Raw genomic sequence first — 15,439 nt, 5'->3', positions numbered from 1 at the left:
GGAAATGATGCATTAAATCCGCTTGTTACAAGTGAGGAAAAGCCCTGCAGAAGGACATCCAGAGCACTGCAGTCAGAAAGATAACGAATTAGCCAACAATTAGACAACAAGCATATTACCTGCCTACATAGCACCCACCCTGCTGTGAATGCAATCACTGTGGTAAGGAGGTGAAAATTCTACTGCAATCACGAAAATACAGAAGTTGACAAATCCATTAAACATGAAAAATTTGCTACACTTTCAACAGCAACAACAACAATAATACTTGCAAAAGTAATCATCTTCCTGAAACATACATTCCTTGCTATAATCCTTTCCCTGATAGCTTCTGAAATCATGGAGAACCAAGTCTTTGCAGAATATTTTTTAACAAAGCCTGGCAGTTTTAGGATCCCTGTCTTCAGAGCAGTACAAGGGGAAGGCTGTTGCCATGAGGCCAGGTTCTCCTGAGATTCCACATCTGCAGATGGAGGACTAAGAATCTCAGAATCACAGAATCATTTTGGTTAGAAAAAACCTCCAAATTCATTAAGTCCAGCCTTTGACCATCTCCACTTTGTCACCTACACCATGGCACTGAGTGCCACATCCAGTTGTTTCTTGAGGACCTCCAGGGATGGTGACTCCACCACCTCCCTTGGCCGTTCATTCCAATACTTGGCAACCCTTTCCATGTAGAAATTTCTCCTGATGTCCAGCCTAAACCTTCCTTGGCAGGGGACATATCTTGAAGCTGTGTCTTCTTTTCCTGTCACTTCTTGCCAGTCAGAAAAGGCCAACCCCCAGCAGGCTCCAGCTACTTTCAGGTGGTTTTAGAGAGCGATAAGGTCACCCCTGAGCCTCCTTTTCTCCAGGATAAACAACTCCAGCTCCCTCAGCCATGCCTCATAGGACTTACAAGTCTTTTAAGTTTGATTTAAAGTCTGACTTAAGTCAAGGCTTAAGTACAACTTGCTAGTCTTCAGTTTGGTAAGACTCAAATCTCACCATGCATTTCAGGCTCATTGCTACAAGCTTTATCAGGGGATTTAGGCTGACAGTAAAAGGCTTAAATTGAACAAAATAATTTTCTTACCCAAAAGACTAAATGAAAAACTTAGAACTTTTCACTATAAAATATGTGTTCTTTAATGGAGAGAAAATCCCAGACCACTTTAATTAAGAGGCAGAAGGCATAATATAAATCTATAGTTACAAGTGGGAATTGGCAAATTTTAATTCAGACAAAAAATTGTAAAAGAGACCTTGGGGTTTTTTTCCCTAGTTGACAAATAAATATATTATTAAAAGTTCTTGTGAAACCCTGTGCAATAAAAACCCCCAACCCAAATATTAGCTTGTGTTTCAGTGAAAGCAATCCCAAGGTAACTAAAACTTCGGAGGACAGCTATTCAGGGAAGAGGGAAGAAGAAAGCTGAGTTAACTCAGTCAAGATGTCTAAGCTCATTTTGAAAAATTATTCTGCCTGAAGTTAATGCCAAAGACTTTTGGACTGCAAACCTACATATCTGCTTAAATCCGATGTTCCTCTAGACTTGTAACTTTACCACACTTTTAACTCTCTGAGGAATGCTGAAGTTCTCAAATAATGGCTGTAATAATCAGTTTCCTTGTTCTGATATGATATACCACTAAAAATACAAAGAAAATAGTCCCTTTCTGTACTTTCTGTAAAAGATGGCAAGAACTTAGAAAGCTAATAGAATTGATCATATTTGTGTCCAACCTGAATTTGCATTTCCATTCTTGGGTTTTTTTTGCCAAATACCAAGATTTATTGATCCTTGAAGAGAAAAAAAAAAAAGACTGAAACAAATCTGGGGTCAATATTTGACTTCAGGGTCAATATATCTTGCCTTTTCACTCTCAAAGAGGTCAGTATCTGCTGTTATTTGTGCCATACTCTGCAGCTGCTCTTTTGAACTCCAGCAGAGAAATACATCACACCCTTGACCCACAGCCTTTCCAACTAAGTGTGGAGACACTGTAATTTATTTGTTCAAAGCAAGTGTCAAATGTTTTTAGCACTAAACTGCACTAAACACTCTTGTTCCTTATCACAGCTCCAGTTACACAAGTGCAACCTCTCTGGCTTCCACAGACTTACATGCAATTTCCACCAGTGCAGGTGTATCACTCAGCCAGGGAGCTGGAAGATGGTTTTTGTTCCAGGACAAGCTAAAAGCATAAAACAGAAGAGCAGGTGAAGCAGCCAAATTGGCAGCTCAGTAGAAGCTCTGCATTAAAAAAATTAACTCACGGTACTGTAACCTATTTAGGAAAAATCCAATAAAATACAAAATAACTCTTCCTTGTGTCTTTGGAATCCACAGGCACCAAGTCCCAGTAGTGCTCTGAGGTTTATATGTAATAGGCTGAAGAATAATTTTCACGTATTAAGAGTAAAAATATTTTCTAAAAATTCTGTTTCTCCACAGTTTTATTTGACTTGGTACATTTATTTCTTGGCTAGTTCCTACTACAGTAAGTTTCAGTCCAGTACAAATTTTTTCCATGGCTGAACTATATCCTCCTGAAAAGCAGAGGCGGAAATGTTGAAAACCATAAACTATAGCTAAAGGCACACATCACAGAAAGCAGAGTTCTCAGTGTGAGCAGAACTTCATTTTTCAATGAAATACAGACTTTGTTAAGCACACTTCGTACCTCCTCATACTTTGAATCTTACTCCAGTCTCCAAAAGGAAGAATTATTTGAACATATTTGCTGTAGCTTTTTCACTTAAGAGACTAAGAGTTTTCACTACTTTTCATGTTCCTCTTGTTCTGCACTTCTTTCCTGATCCACAAGAAAAGATGGCATCTTGTTTGCCATCTCATTTGAACAATGCATCATTCTATTTAAATAGCTCAGACAGACCTCAAAGCTGTTAAAACTAAGAGCTCCAATAATATTTTTAAGGAGAATTAATGTATTCAGTTTCTTCATACCCTACTATATGAATACTATTTTTTACTGGTGAGATCAATGTCTGTAAATTTTTAGATGAACTGTGTTGCACAGTTAAAATAGATTAAACTGCTTGATAAATGTTCTGGTAGTTCTTGTGCCAAAAGATGAGAGAGGATATGCCCAGCAAAAAGTGTTACACTCCTGCAGAAATTGGGTAGTACAATTTGTTATGCAGCTTCTTCTCTCTTCCACTCCTTGTTTTACTGAGTGCTTTGTTAAAAAAATTTAAATGAACTCACAGAAATTTCCTCTAAGTGTTCTGCCAAGGTGCATGAGCAAACTCAGGTCAAATTTTTACTGTACATGGACAGAAGCCAGAGGACAGAAGAGCACTTAATTTTTAATCATTATTTCATTAGTTAGTAAACTGCTTAGCTGCTCCATAATATTTTGGATTGTCTGAAAATGGCACACAGCTTTGCAGGAAATCCTTCTTTGGCCACTCTCAGTCGCAGACACAAACCTTACAGGTTTCCCAAGGGAGCACAAAACTTAGTGCATAACTAAAACATAATGATGAGTACAGGGCAGCCATTCAAGCAAGATGAGTCACAGGATAAGCTGGGACCACATACAGGAAAGTGAACATCAGGGTATTTGGGAGAATGGTGGAAACAAAATCACGAATCCTGTGAGCTGTGTGTGGAGAGCAGTGGCTCCAAAGAAGATAACGAGTGAGATGACAAGAAGGCCACTGTGATGTTGAGGACAAAAGGGCAGAGCCAGCTCCTTGGCTTGCTGCAGTGAGCTGGCAGCTGGACCAGCCTTGGGCATGACAGCACTGATGAGAACTCAGCTCAACACAGGGACTGGGAAAGCCCAACTCACTGCTGCAGCTTCCAGGTTCTCGTGCTGGAGACAGCACTTGGAGGCTGGACAACCTTGGACCAGCTCTACAGCTCCAGGGCCACACCAGTCACTCAAAGGCTGAGAGAAAAGGTCTCCTGGAGCTGGTGGCCAAGGGCAGCTTCTAACGGGGTCAGGAGAGAGCCACTGGCTCCAAGGCAGCCCACACTGGAGGGAGCTGCCACTGAGCTCATGACCCTGGTGTCCCTTTGTGGGGAGGCTGCAAGCCACACCAGGTGTTTCCACCACTATGAGTCTTACCAGGAGTCTGGGGTTTACAGTGAGAGCCTTAAATTGAGCCAGATGCTTTTCATACTTGGAAGAAAACAGTAATTAAAAGAAAACCAGAGGACTTGGCTGCAAACTTGGGTTCTTTAATGGAGCACTGTCACTAAAGGGCACTCTGATGTAGAGGTAGGAGTAACATATGTTCCTGGCTACAAGCTGGAGGTAGAGACTCTTCTTGGAAAAAAAGCAGAAATTGAAGCAGTGAGGGTGATTACAACTGGAACAAATTACCATCACAGGGGATTCCCTGTACTTTAATGCCTTTAGATCAAGCTTGACTCCTCATTTAAAAGATATGCTTCAGCCAAAAACAAAGTCATTGGACTTTGTACAGGAGTAACTGGCTAGAAGTGCACAGCCTATCGCACACAAGAGGTCAGAGTAGTTAAGTGCCTTGGCTCTAATCCCTACAGATGGAAATACGTGTGGCTGTGCTCTGGCCTGCTGCACAGAAAATACGTGTCTCTAGGGGAAGTTCATGGTGATGACAAGATGCCTCACTGCCCCAAGGGGGATGTGTCTTTCAGATCCAGCTGAGCTCAGAATTAAAACAGATAACCCTCCCAGATGTTTTATGGCACTGGATGGAGACAGCAGGTGATAAGGTTTAGTGTATGCTGGAACACAAGGGGGTTTAGTTTTTTTCTTACAAATCCGGCAATAAGTCTGTTCAAGAAACAAAATAAAATTAATCCAAAGGTATAAAGACTGGAAGCTAATTAGAAGCCTACTTGTATTAATAGAGGGGGAGAAACTGCTCCAGAATAGTTCATTATGTTGAATAATGGCCCTCTAATACTGCCAGAAAATGCTAAAAGCTTTGGTGAGTTATCTTTGACCTGGTTTGTTAGACAAAACTACCCTGTTGTAGCTTTTCTCCAGAGAGGGCACAGATATCCACATTGGGAGGCAACAACCAAGTCAAGTATATGTCTCTCATGTAGGGGTGAAAGGACACATTTCCCATCTTGACCTTTTTTTTTTTTTTCCTTTAAAGCTGGTTCTTCCAGTCTGACAGACTTTCTTCAGAGCTCTCAGCCAAATTCTGGAGGAAAACTCTTTTTGCGGAAGTCCAACTTTTTCCTTGAAGAGCACAGAAGTGAGTATGGAAAAGTACAAGTATTTCAGTCAATTAATACAGCTTTGGAAAACATAATTATACTAAATTTTTACTACTTTTTAGTATGAGTTACTATTTAAACCAGTGAAAATTTGCTGATAATGCTAGTGACTACTAAAAAAAGACAGTATGGAAAGTAAGGATTTAGGACTAGGATATGAAACAGAACAATTAGGACAGGCTTGTAGAAGCTGTTTACTGAAGTACTACATAAGATGAAACTCACTTGACATTCACAGAAAACTTCTGAGATGCAGCTGGTCCCTGCCGTCTCCATCCTGAGCATCCCTTCTGTTGTATTTGCCCCATTACTTCAAGAAAGAAATTAAATGCTGCATTTTGGGACAATTTAGTTACAACCAAAAAAGGATGATGAATGACACAATAAATCAAACCCTGGAAGATTTGTAGAAGTACTGGACAACCGTGCACAAAAGCTTAAGCATTAAAACTTGTTTTCTTGCAAACTTTCCTTAATCCACACGTGCTGGGAAGGCTCCCGAACTTGCAGGAGAACAGAGACAGAAACGGGGGACTTTTGTCAGCTTTTCATGGCATTACAGGCAATCAACACATCAGCCTTTCACAGCCAAGAAAACTGCCTCCCTGTGTGCTGAGCCTTGAATCATTCCCTGTGTAAGTCACAGCTGGGGGCGGCTTTGCTCTGCTTCCAGCCACGGCTGCTGCACTGGGGGAAAGGGTGAGGGAATCTCTAGGGAAGCTTTTGGGAACTGCAGTGACTCTGTCACGGAAGGGGGACAGCCATTGCAGGGAATGTGTGGCCACCTTCGCGTCAGGGCACTGCTTCAGGGATGTTCACAGTCACGCTGGGTTTCTCTGCAGCCTGGAGGTGTGTTTGTTTTTTAGCACCTTTTTCCAGCAGGCAGCAAACTGTGGAAGGCTGAGCCCCCAGATATCCTATATTGTCCAGTCTGACACTTATTAACAGGGAAAATGCCACTGTAATACTGAGGGTGCTTCTTAAATGAGCACTGTTAAACTTCAACAAGGATGCTTAATGTATTGCAAAAAGGAAGAATGAGGGCCTGTGTCTTCTTAATTCATCTGAACAGTACCTGGCAATCTTACAAAGTGAAAAAAAAAACACATTGCCTTGAATTTTCATTAAGGCTCAGTGTTTGGATTCAGTGCCAGTTGTCATTGACTCACCCCGTCTTCAAGATAAGTTGCAGACTAATCTATTTTACTTTCATACAGCACTGAGGCCAAATTACCCTTGTACTTTCTCTGGTGGAGCCTCAGAGTTACTGTCATCACACAGATAAAACTCAGCCCAAAATCTGCTGAGCTGAATGATGTCCATTCCCTGGTTTTCCACCCTTTATAGCAAAGGAAAACAGCTCATCCTTCAGCTGTGTGTGAAAACTAGCAAAGACACAAGTTCCAAAATTTGTATTTTTTATTTAGCTTGACTGGAGACTCTTTAGTGAATGTACATTTATTTTAACTGATTGAATTTGCTTAGCAGCTATTACAGACTGAAATTCAGCTCTAAAAGACTATTACCATAAATTGATACAATTTTCTGTAGTGGAAATTCACCTCATAAATCAAATCTGGTATTCATATGGCAGCACAGATGCGCCAACTCAACTTGCAGCTGCAGGCACTCAGAAAGCAGCAGAATTTGTCCCTAAATCTGCACTTGTTTGATGACAAAATGAATATATTTTGACTTTCAAGTGAACAGACTATTGGAAGATGTTTTCTAATACAGAATTTCAGGATATCTAGTCCAAAACACCACTGCTGGTAAAAACGAGGAGACTGGAGATTAAAGGGTTTTCCCAGTTCTGTCTGTACTGCAGTTTTTCAAATATATGTTCCTCTGCCTCCAACGTGCTGGTCAGCAGGACAAGCATTTCTTCAGTATTGACACACCATCCAGCTCTATGTCAAACATGGAAAAGGGTTGGTTTTGCCCCACAGGAATGCAAAGCACTTCCAGGTCCAGGGGAGTTACTAAATAAACAGCTTACATTTCAGAATTACCTGGGAACTCCTGCTGAAATTGGGACCATTCATCAAAGAGAGAGTTCAAAATTAAATACCTGGGTAGGAGGTTAACTGAAGTTGCTGGTGGTTCAGCTCTTCTGAAATTTGGTTTATTATTACTATAAAGCCAAAGGTCCCTGTTTTGAAGACTCTAGACTAATCCCACTTGCTTACTTATTTTTTGTTAATCAAAAAGTGCCTGAGATCCTGATTTTGGCTGACCAGACAGAATAAAAACCAAAAACTCTAGAAAATGAAGTTTGTCCCCTACATGTCTGGGACAAAAACAGAACTCACAACAAAAAAAAAAAATCTGTGATTCAGCAAGCACAGAAAACAGAAGTATTTTTTCTATAATTATGACATTTTTTTTCCCAACTGAAAATTCTTTATTCACAATAACTTTTTTCCTCAGATTTAGATTTTTAGCATAATCCAATTTTCAGCCATAAAATATGCCACATTGGCTATTCTTTTAAGCTCGGTGGTGAAATTTTGATGATAATATTTTGTATTTACACCCTTGTCCTTAAATACAGACAGCCAGTCCTGCTGTCCATCTTAAATAGCATGAAACCAAAATTTTACTCCCATCAGGTACTAGTTTGAAATACATGGTCCCTCCAGTGCTGAGATACACTAAAAAAAAGGTTTGCAGGTTTTCATGGAACTTGCTGTCTTTCTGAGCAATTTTTTTTTATTTCTTAACCAAAATTTCAACTCTTACACCAGTGTAAATCCAGGATAAGTTCAGTGTAGTAACTCTAGGTCTAAATTAGTACAAATGAAAACAGAACAGCCCTAGAATATGATACTGCAATTAAAATGTTACTTGTTGAAATAGACTGTAGAAGCCATGACCAAAATTTCTGGTTTTGTTGCTTTAATATATTTCGTGGAATATTCAAAAGGACTTTAAAAAAGGGGTCACCAACTCAGAACAAGAACTGTGTTAAAAATCAGCTTATATCTTCCCAGAACCCAGTCTTTCTGTAGCCCTTCTTGTTCCCTGTCAAGGCAGTGCTTCCAGGAACACCCTAAGAAACTCTGAAAACATCAATATAAAGCCTGGGCTGTGGGGAAAAACATCATTAGGAGAAACTAAAGGAAAAAGGCATCTTTTTGCAAATTCAACACACACAACTGGAATATCTCCTGTACATAAAATTCCTGCTTTAGGAAAGTGGTATATGAGGAAAATCTAAAAGCTCATTTAACAGTTTAGGATGTGATCTGCATTCAGAACATCTCCTCATTAACACCACATAATTTACCCCCATGAGGTTTAAGAATAATGGGATTCTGGCTCACATGCCTCCATCCTGACTTAGCTTCCCTGCTTCTCCTGTCCCAGGCCTCTCTTCTAATTCAGCTAGTCAGCTTGGTAGATACCAGACACTTAGGAACCAGGCTGGGATAAATCAGCCCTCTGAAACCAATTTAAATTTTAGCCAGACGAGGTAAAACCGCGTGACTCGTGTTGCGCAATAACTCACTATTCAGTTATCTCCAGCCTTCTCCACACATCCCTATCTCCCCTCTCACAAACACCTTGAGATATTTGCAGGCCTCACTTTACCTGCCGTGCCTATCACACACCAAAGCTCCCCTGGATGAACACATACACAGCTAGATATTACCCAGTTCCTGCTGGTATCCCACCTGCTCAGCAGCTCCAGCTGTCCCTGTGAAAACTTATGGAATGTGAGGTTAAAACTGCCAGAAAGCCTTCCTATAGGCACTTAAACAAAGTCTTAATTTCCCACATTGTTTCAAAAGGGTGCATATCAAGAGTTCATTCCTTGCTGGTTTATAAATACATCTCAGATTTGTAACTCAGGCTGAAGCTGTCATTAAGTCACACAGGTTCTTTCTTTAGAAGTTTCTACAGTTAGCTTTCTCCACATTTTTACTGCCGAAATTTTGAACCCAAGGTTGGCCACCCCTAGACTCAATGATTAAAATCCCTTTGCCCCTGGATTCCTTACATTTTTTTTCTGACCTCTTCCAGAAGAGCTCCACAGCAGCTGCTACCTCCCTTTCCCCCACACGACTCCTTCATATTTCCTGCATCCCTCTGCTATGTCCCACTTCCCCACGCCACAGCACACACATGGGTCTGTCAGTAACACCAGATGTCCTGGGGAGTCATCCTCCCCTAATGTCTCTCTTTTCACACCCTGGCCTTCCCTTCCCTCCTCTCACTTGTAAAACTTCTTATGCACAAGGGAATCTCCATTTCTCAAGAGCCAAGCAGCACCTGGTCCTTGTGCAAAGAGCCCAGACCTGCTCCATCACATTCTTCTCCTTCTGACTCCTCTGCAGAAATCCCTGGTGGCCTCAGGATTCAGTGGCTGCACTGCACATGAGTCTGCCACCTGGTTGCCTGATGGGTCAGCTTATGTCCTTACAGCCCTGTCCTTAACCTGGAAGTGATTTTGGACAGGGACTGCACTGAATATGTTACTGTTTGAATGCTGTGACCTAAAATGTATTACAAATGACTTGGTGGTCCAATATTTATAGCTACTTTGCCTGGAGTCTGCCAGTGAGGGCTGTTGAAACATTACAGATCAAAGTTTGCGACAAACCCACCCCTCTAAACTTCCTCCTCTCTCAATCTCCCCAAAAAAGCAGGAGATACAGTTAATCCACCCATTTTCATGGCAATACCACTTCATCAAAGGTTCAGAGGAGTAACTGCCTTCCCCATATAGCATCATGTCTTGTAAGGAGGCTCTGACAGAAACAGATGTTGACTGTATATCAGAAGGAGGTTGCCACCATGCTGATTCACTTGTTATCTGAGGGCTGCAGCTGTCAGAAGTTTTGTGCAGAGTGCAAGCCCACCTGGCCTTTGAATGAGGACACATCAAAGAGGTGCCGAGCCAGAAACAGCCTGACATGATGCCCTTATTCAGCACCACATCCTTGCAAATGGCAATATAATCTCCAGAAAGATGCATGAGGATATGGAGAGTATGTGTGTACAGCATAAAATGTCTGGCAATTGTAGTGCATTCACCAGTCTGTGGATCATGGCTGAAAGCCCCACCAGAGGACACAAACTTTGGAAAACACAGCGGGGTCAGAACTACAAAGCAGTTGTGAGGCAATTGGATTTGCTTATGCAATACTGTCTTCTTTTAAAATATTGCAAGCTAAATATAAAAGGCAAGAGCCCAGCCCCGTAGGAGGGATAGGTGACTGTGTTTTAGCAAGCAGGGAAGGCTGACTGCCTTCAGTGTGGGTAACCACCAGAGCCTGACAGTAGGAAACCCTGTAACTGAGGAGAGAGCAAATGAGGAGAGAGAAAATGCAATGCCTAAATCTGTAAGCAAAATTAGAGGTGTGGTGTGTCTGGTGATGGTACTGGAATCTGGTAACTGTGTCTGGTGATGGTACTGGAATAGTTTATGCTGTTTCTGCATCCATTTATTCAGCAACTGAGATGCAATAAAGAATTGGACAGTGCAGATGAAAGGATGATAAGAAGTTTCCTTAAAATGAGGGGTTAAAGAAAACATAATTTTACTGAGTTTAGCAAAGATGAGACTAAGCTGACTTATTCATGTTTTGCTCATAAATGAAACCCTTTCTGACAATACAAGGCTTTCAAATAAACAAAACATGATAAAAGCCAATGTGGTGGACAGTGAAGTTAAACATATTCCAGGTAGACACAAGCTGATAGTTCTTGTGAGAGATGATGATTAACAATGGGAAACAGTGAAAAATACATAAAAGGGATTTTATGAAATGTTAAAATTAGGTCTCATGTCTTTTATTAAGAAATGCTTTAGCTACAGGAAAAAAGAATGATGGGAATTGTTCAGCAATTCTGCTGTCTTGTATTTTGTAAAAGGTCAGGTTTCATTATCATGATGGTCCCCTCTAATTGTAAAGTTCTGAGCCTATGCATTTTTAAAGCATTCTATGCTCCTGAAAACCATTAATTGCACCAAACTATATGACCATAAAAAGGAATTTTGATGGACAGGCTGAAGAGGGTAGCTCACAACAGCCAGTAACTGTGCTTGTGCTTATGGAAACCAACTCAACAGCAAAGAGCAAACATACAGATGCCCCATGGATAACTTTCTGAGTACACAGAGGCTGCCCAAGATCCCATGCTGGAATCTTCTCTGTGTAGAAGATCAGAGAGGAAAGCAGTAATAATATGCCATGCTTGTTCCCTTACTGCATTTGAAGAGATGTTTATCAGAATTCAGTTTTCCTGTTGCACCAGGAAAGTCACCCCAGGTACCTCTCTCTTGCTTGTAGTACCTGTGCTTCAGCTGGGACGTGTGCCTGTGAAATGAGGGGTGTCAGGCCAGCCATGTCCAAACTGTGCCCCACAGTGCCTGAAGACCTGGCTCCTTCCACGCTCAGACACGGCCTGAGCTCCCACACAGGCATGTGCATCCCCAGGGAGCACCTTTGGCTTGGGAGCTCATACCACAGGAGGAACAAGTGCATTTCTGCTGGGAAACCTGGGACACAGCAGAAACTGAACACGACACCAGACATGTATGGCAAGTGATGAGCCCCAGTAGGCTTTGGTGATCTCTTTCCATTTCTCTCCCTCTCTGGCCCCTCAAGAAGGGTAGGAACAAACTTTTCCTCTTCTGCTGCTGTTTCAGGAAAAAACAAGGGGTTTTAAAGAATTGTGAGCCATTTAAAAGGAAACTCCTAAACATACAGAAAAAAATGTTTTTTAAAAAAATCCATCCCCACAACTATTCCAACATGTTTCAAAGAAGTCACTGTGGATTAATGATGTCTGCAAACACTTTTCTAACTAAATAGTTCACTGTCTCCTTGAACACTGAAACAGCTTTCATCTCACCTTTCAGTTTGCTGTGAACTCTTGCAATTAAGGAAAGAATATTGACATGGTCTTTGGCTTTTTAAATAATGCCAAGAGAGGCAATTTCTTCATATTACTCCACTTGTGCAGAATTAGCAAAACTCCAAACCTCCCTGGGAAAGAATGGAGAACCTGACTGGGGACACTGACAGATTTCCTTTGATGCCTCACAAATGTGCTGTTCTAGTGCTTGTGTATCACTGCTGGTGATGTGAAACACAGGGCTGGGAGCCCCAGGTTAGCACTGAACCTCTCCCTGCACTCCCAGCACCACAGCATTACTGCACCTGTCCCACTGAGTACAGCCACATCAGCTCAGCACCTTTCTTTTGTGTCCTCCTGCCTGGAATGATGAAATACATCCTTCAACACCTGGGCACCCTCAAATAAAAACCAAACCAAACCAAAGAAAAGACTTATCCATATGCAAGTTTTGAAAAAGCTTTCAGAAAGGCACTGGCAAAATGTAAAATAGATTTTGAAATTATACAACATTCCTAATCCTGAAAGGTGAGGCGCCACTTTTGTCTTTGGGTTTAAATTCAGAGAAAGCTTTGTCTACAGCTATCCCACTAGCCCTGACAAGATCTGGTTTAAAACAGCATTACCTTCATCAGATACAACTGAGTTCCTCCTCTGAGAAAAAAAAAAAGACTTTAATGATGTTCAAATATCAGGCTTTCTGAGGTCCATAAGCCAAAATCTATTTGACTTTCCCCCTCAGCCTCCCTGTCTTGAAAAGCAAATTTCACATCTGCTTGTTATCAGTAGTTATCTCACAGCATGCCTCTGAATCATTTAGAAAACTCAAAGCACATGTTTATCCCTGCTGAGGAACCAGTCATTATGATGCTATTTACAGGCCCTTGGTGACCCAAGCTCACTACATGGTGTAGAAAACTGCCAAAGATTTTGTCTCAGGGGTTCTCACTGCTGCTAGGTTTAATTACTTACCATCAGCTTTCAGCCAGGAGGCTGCACTCCCTCCTTTCAAGCTGCATTGAGGCATGCCTGTGTGAGGGCATGTGGGAAAGCTGAGATAAATCAATTAGACATATGAAGCACGTTGCATGTGACTTAAAGCACGTTAAGTCCTCATGTGGTTATTCTTATTCAGAAGAATAAAAAGGCTTTCACTTTCCTGTGCAGGCAACTTCAAAGCTGCACCATTTTACAGTTGTGGAGTGTAGTTAAAAGCAATGAGGGACTAGGAAGAGATGCCAACAGTCTGGGCAAATGCATTTAAATCTGAAAATGCAAACACTGATTGTTTAGTAATGTGGAAGGATGATATGTCCTTCTGAGACCAAATGTGCTTCTTCCAAGATGTTGTGCACGCAAACCTCTCCAGAGCCTTTCTGCTTAGATGGCCAGACAAACCTTACATTTGTCTTAGCACAAGGATAAAACTATTTCACTACAAGATACTCAAAATAAGCCTACTTTTTTGTGGGACATGAAGGTTCATGCAAGTCTGCACTTCCCCTGTCTGTTGAGGGTCAGCGGTTTTTCTCAGTATTTTCAAAATTCAAGAAAACCATTTAAAGGTCTGATCCTACAGCCAGTGTCCAGTTTGCAAGTGCTCCTTAAAACACCATAGGGGAAATCTGCAACATCAAACCCAGACCTTTGCCACTCTGGTACAAAAGGCTAAGAATAGTGGTTCCTCCTTGTGCAAAGAGCAGAAATCTCTTCATGATTCTTCTCAACCCTCTTGAAAATCTGTGCAGGGCTAGCCTCAAATGTCATTTTTCACAATTTTGAATGAAAACAGAGCCCTATGTTTTTTGCTTTTCATTTAGTAATTTCAGCAGTGAGCCATATTTTAATTTTTTTTTGGCTACAGCTGTTTCAACAAGTTAAAAAAGTTCTTTCTAAAGCCTTCACAGCACTTCAGAAACAGAAGAATCCCAATATGGCGTCCTCGTCTCATCTTGCTAAAGAATCTTTTGGAAAGGTAACAACATCAGACACGGATGTTGCAGCTTTGGCTGCTTTCAGAGAATGTCTCTGTGAGGGGACATACACAGAAGTGACCTACAATGCCAAACTCCAAGTTCTACTTGTGACAACTTGTCTGAAGCTACTTGCTGTGGCATATCTGTGTGAAGTACCAAGTACAGACAGAGCCATCCATTATAAATTCTGTGCAGAAGTTGTACGGTGTCTGTCATCTTCTTAATTAAACTAAACCCAAAACCAATAATAAAATATCCCAACCCCAAACAAAAATACCTCAGCAGACCAAAACCAGCTGAATGTCACCAGTATTTCCATTCCTGCATGTGGGTAAGTATCTGCAGCTGACAACTTCAACCACACGTTCTGCAGGCTGCCTTGTTCCACGCTCTTGGGGGCATGTTTATATATCCACTCACATGCCTTATGCTCTTTAATAACATAATATACAGAATGGGGAAAATTTAAAGAGAAAGCACTTGGCTACAGCTAGGTCCAAACCAAAGCTATGTCTAACCTAACTATGCCTCAATTCCTTGTGTTGCTGTCACCAAACTAGCATAAAATTTGATTAGACTTAACATTTCTGGCTTTATCTTGAGAAAACCATGGAAACTTGGGGTTGAAAAAAAAAAGGCTTCAAATGCACTGCAATGTGACCCTGAAAAAAAATCTAGAGGCTATAAGGGTATACAAAACATCTGTTCTGCCCTCTAAATAGATATTAAAAGCTTAATTAACATTTCACAGTGGTATGACAGAATCTTTGAAGAAATCAAGTCAGAAATGAAAAATACGTATGCCATTTATTTTGAACATCCTAGTGCCATAGGTCCAGTTCACTAAGTGTGAAGAGCCTGCTACATTACTCAGAGGTGAAATGTGTATTTCAACTCTGCCTTCATTTAAGCAGTGCAGCTCAGTTTCCTCTGCTTCTCCAGTTTCTGGCTCACATTTGGACTGGACTGACACTTTTTGCTGAAGCGTAGCTTGACTTGGGACTCAACTCCAGATGTCTACATCACTGACACTCAGGAGGGAAAGGCAGTGATACATTGGAAGGGGGTGTTTCTGCTGTTGTTGAAGACTGCCATTCTCTTCTCGTGCAAAAACTCATGATTCTGAGGTGACACTAATCTCCTGAATAGGTCCCAACACAGCACTTGCTTCACTGAAGGCTTTAGAACCTTTTGTTCAGGCCTGGCACAGTTAGCCAAAGCTTTCCACTTCCATTTAATTTTTCTTCAAGATGTAATTACTGCAATGCTCTCAGGCTTGGAGCTACCCTTGAAGATCAGTCAGAGGCAACAGCTGCCACACACTGTGGCTTCCCACTTGCTAGGAATTGCTCACCACAGGCAACG

At 41.3% G+C, this 15,439-nt stretch overlaps 1 protein-coding gene across 1 annotated transcript in view; it reads right to left on the bottom strand.

The window, feature by feature from the left end:
* COLEC12 (collectin subfamily member 12) overlaps positions 1 to 15,439 on the bottom strand; it is a 91,677-nt gene that overhangs the window by 27,140 nt on the left and 49,098 nt on the right. The gene's annotated exons all lie outside the window — the stretch shown is intronic.

The sequence above is a fragment of the Melospiza georgiana genome, chromosome 1 (genome assembly GCF_028018845.1).
Source record: "Melospiza georgiana isolate bMelGeo1 chromosome 1, bMelGeo1.pri, whole genome shotgun sequence".
Lineage (NCBI taxonomy): Eukaryota > Metazoa > Chordata > Aves > Passeriformes > Passerellidae > Melospiza > Melospiza georgiana.
Note: the sequence above shows the minus strand (reverse complement) of the source record. Positions and strands in the feature narration are given on the sequence as shown.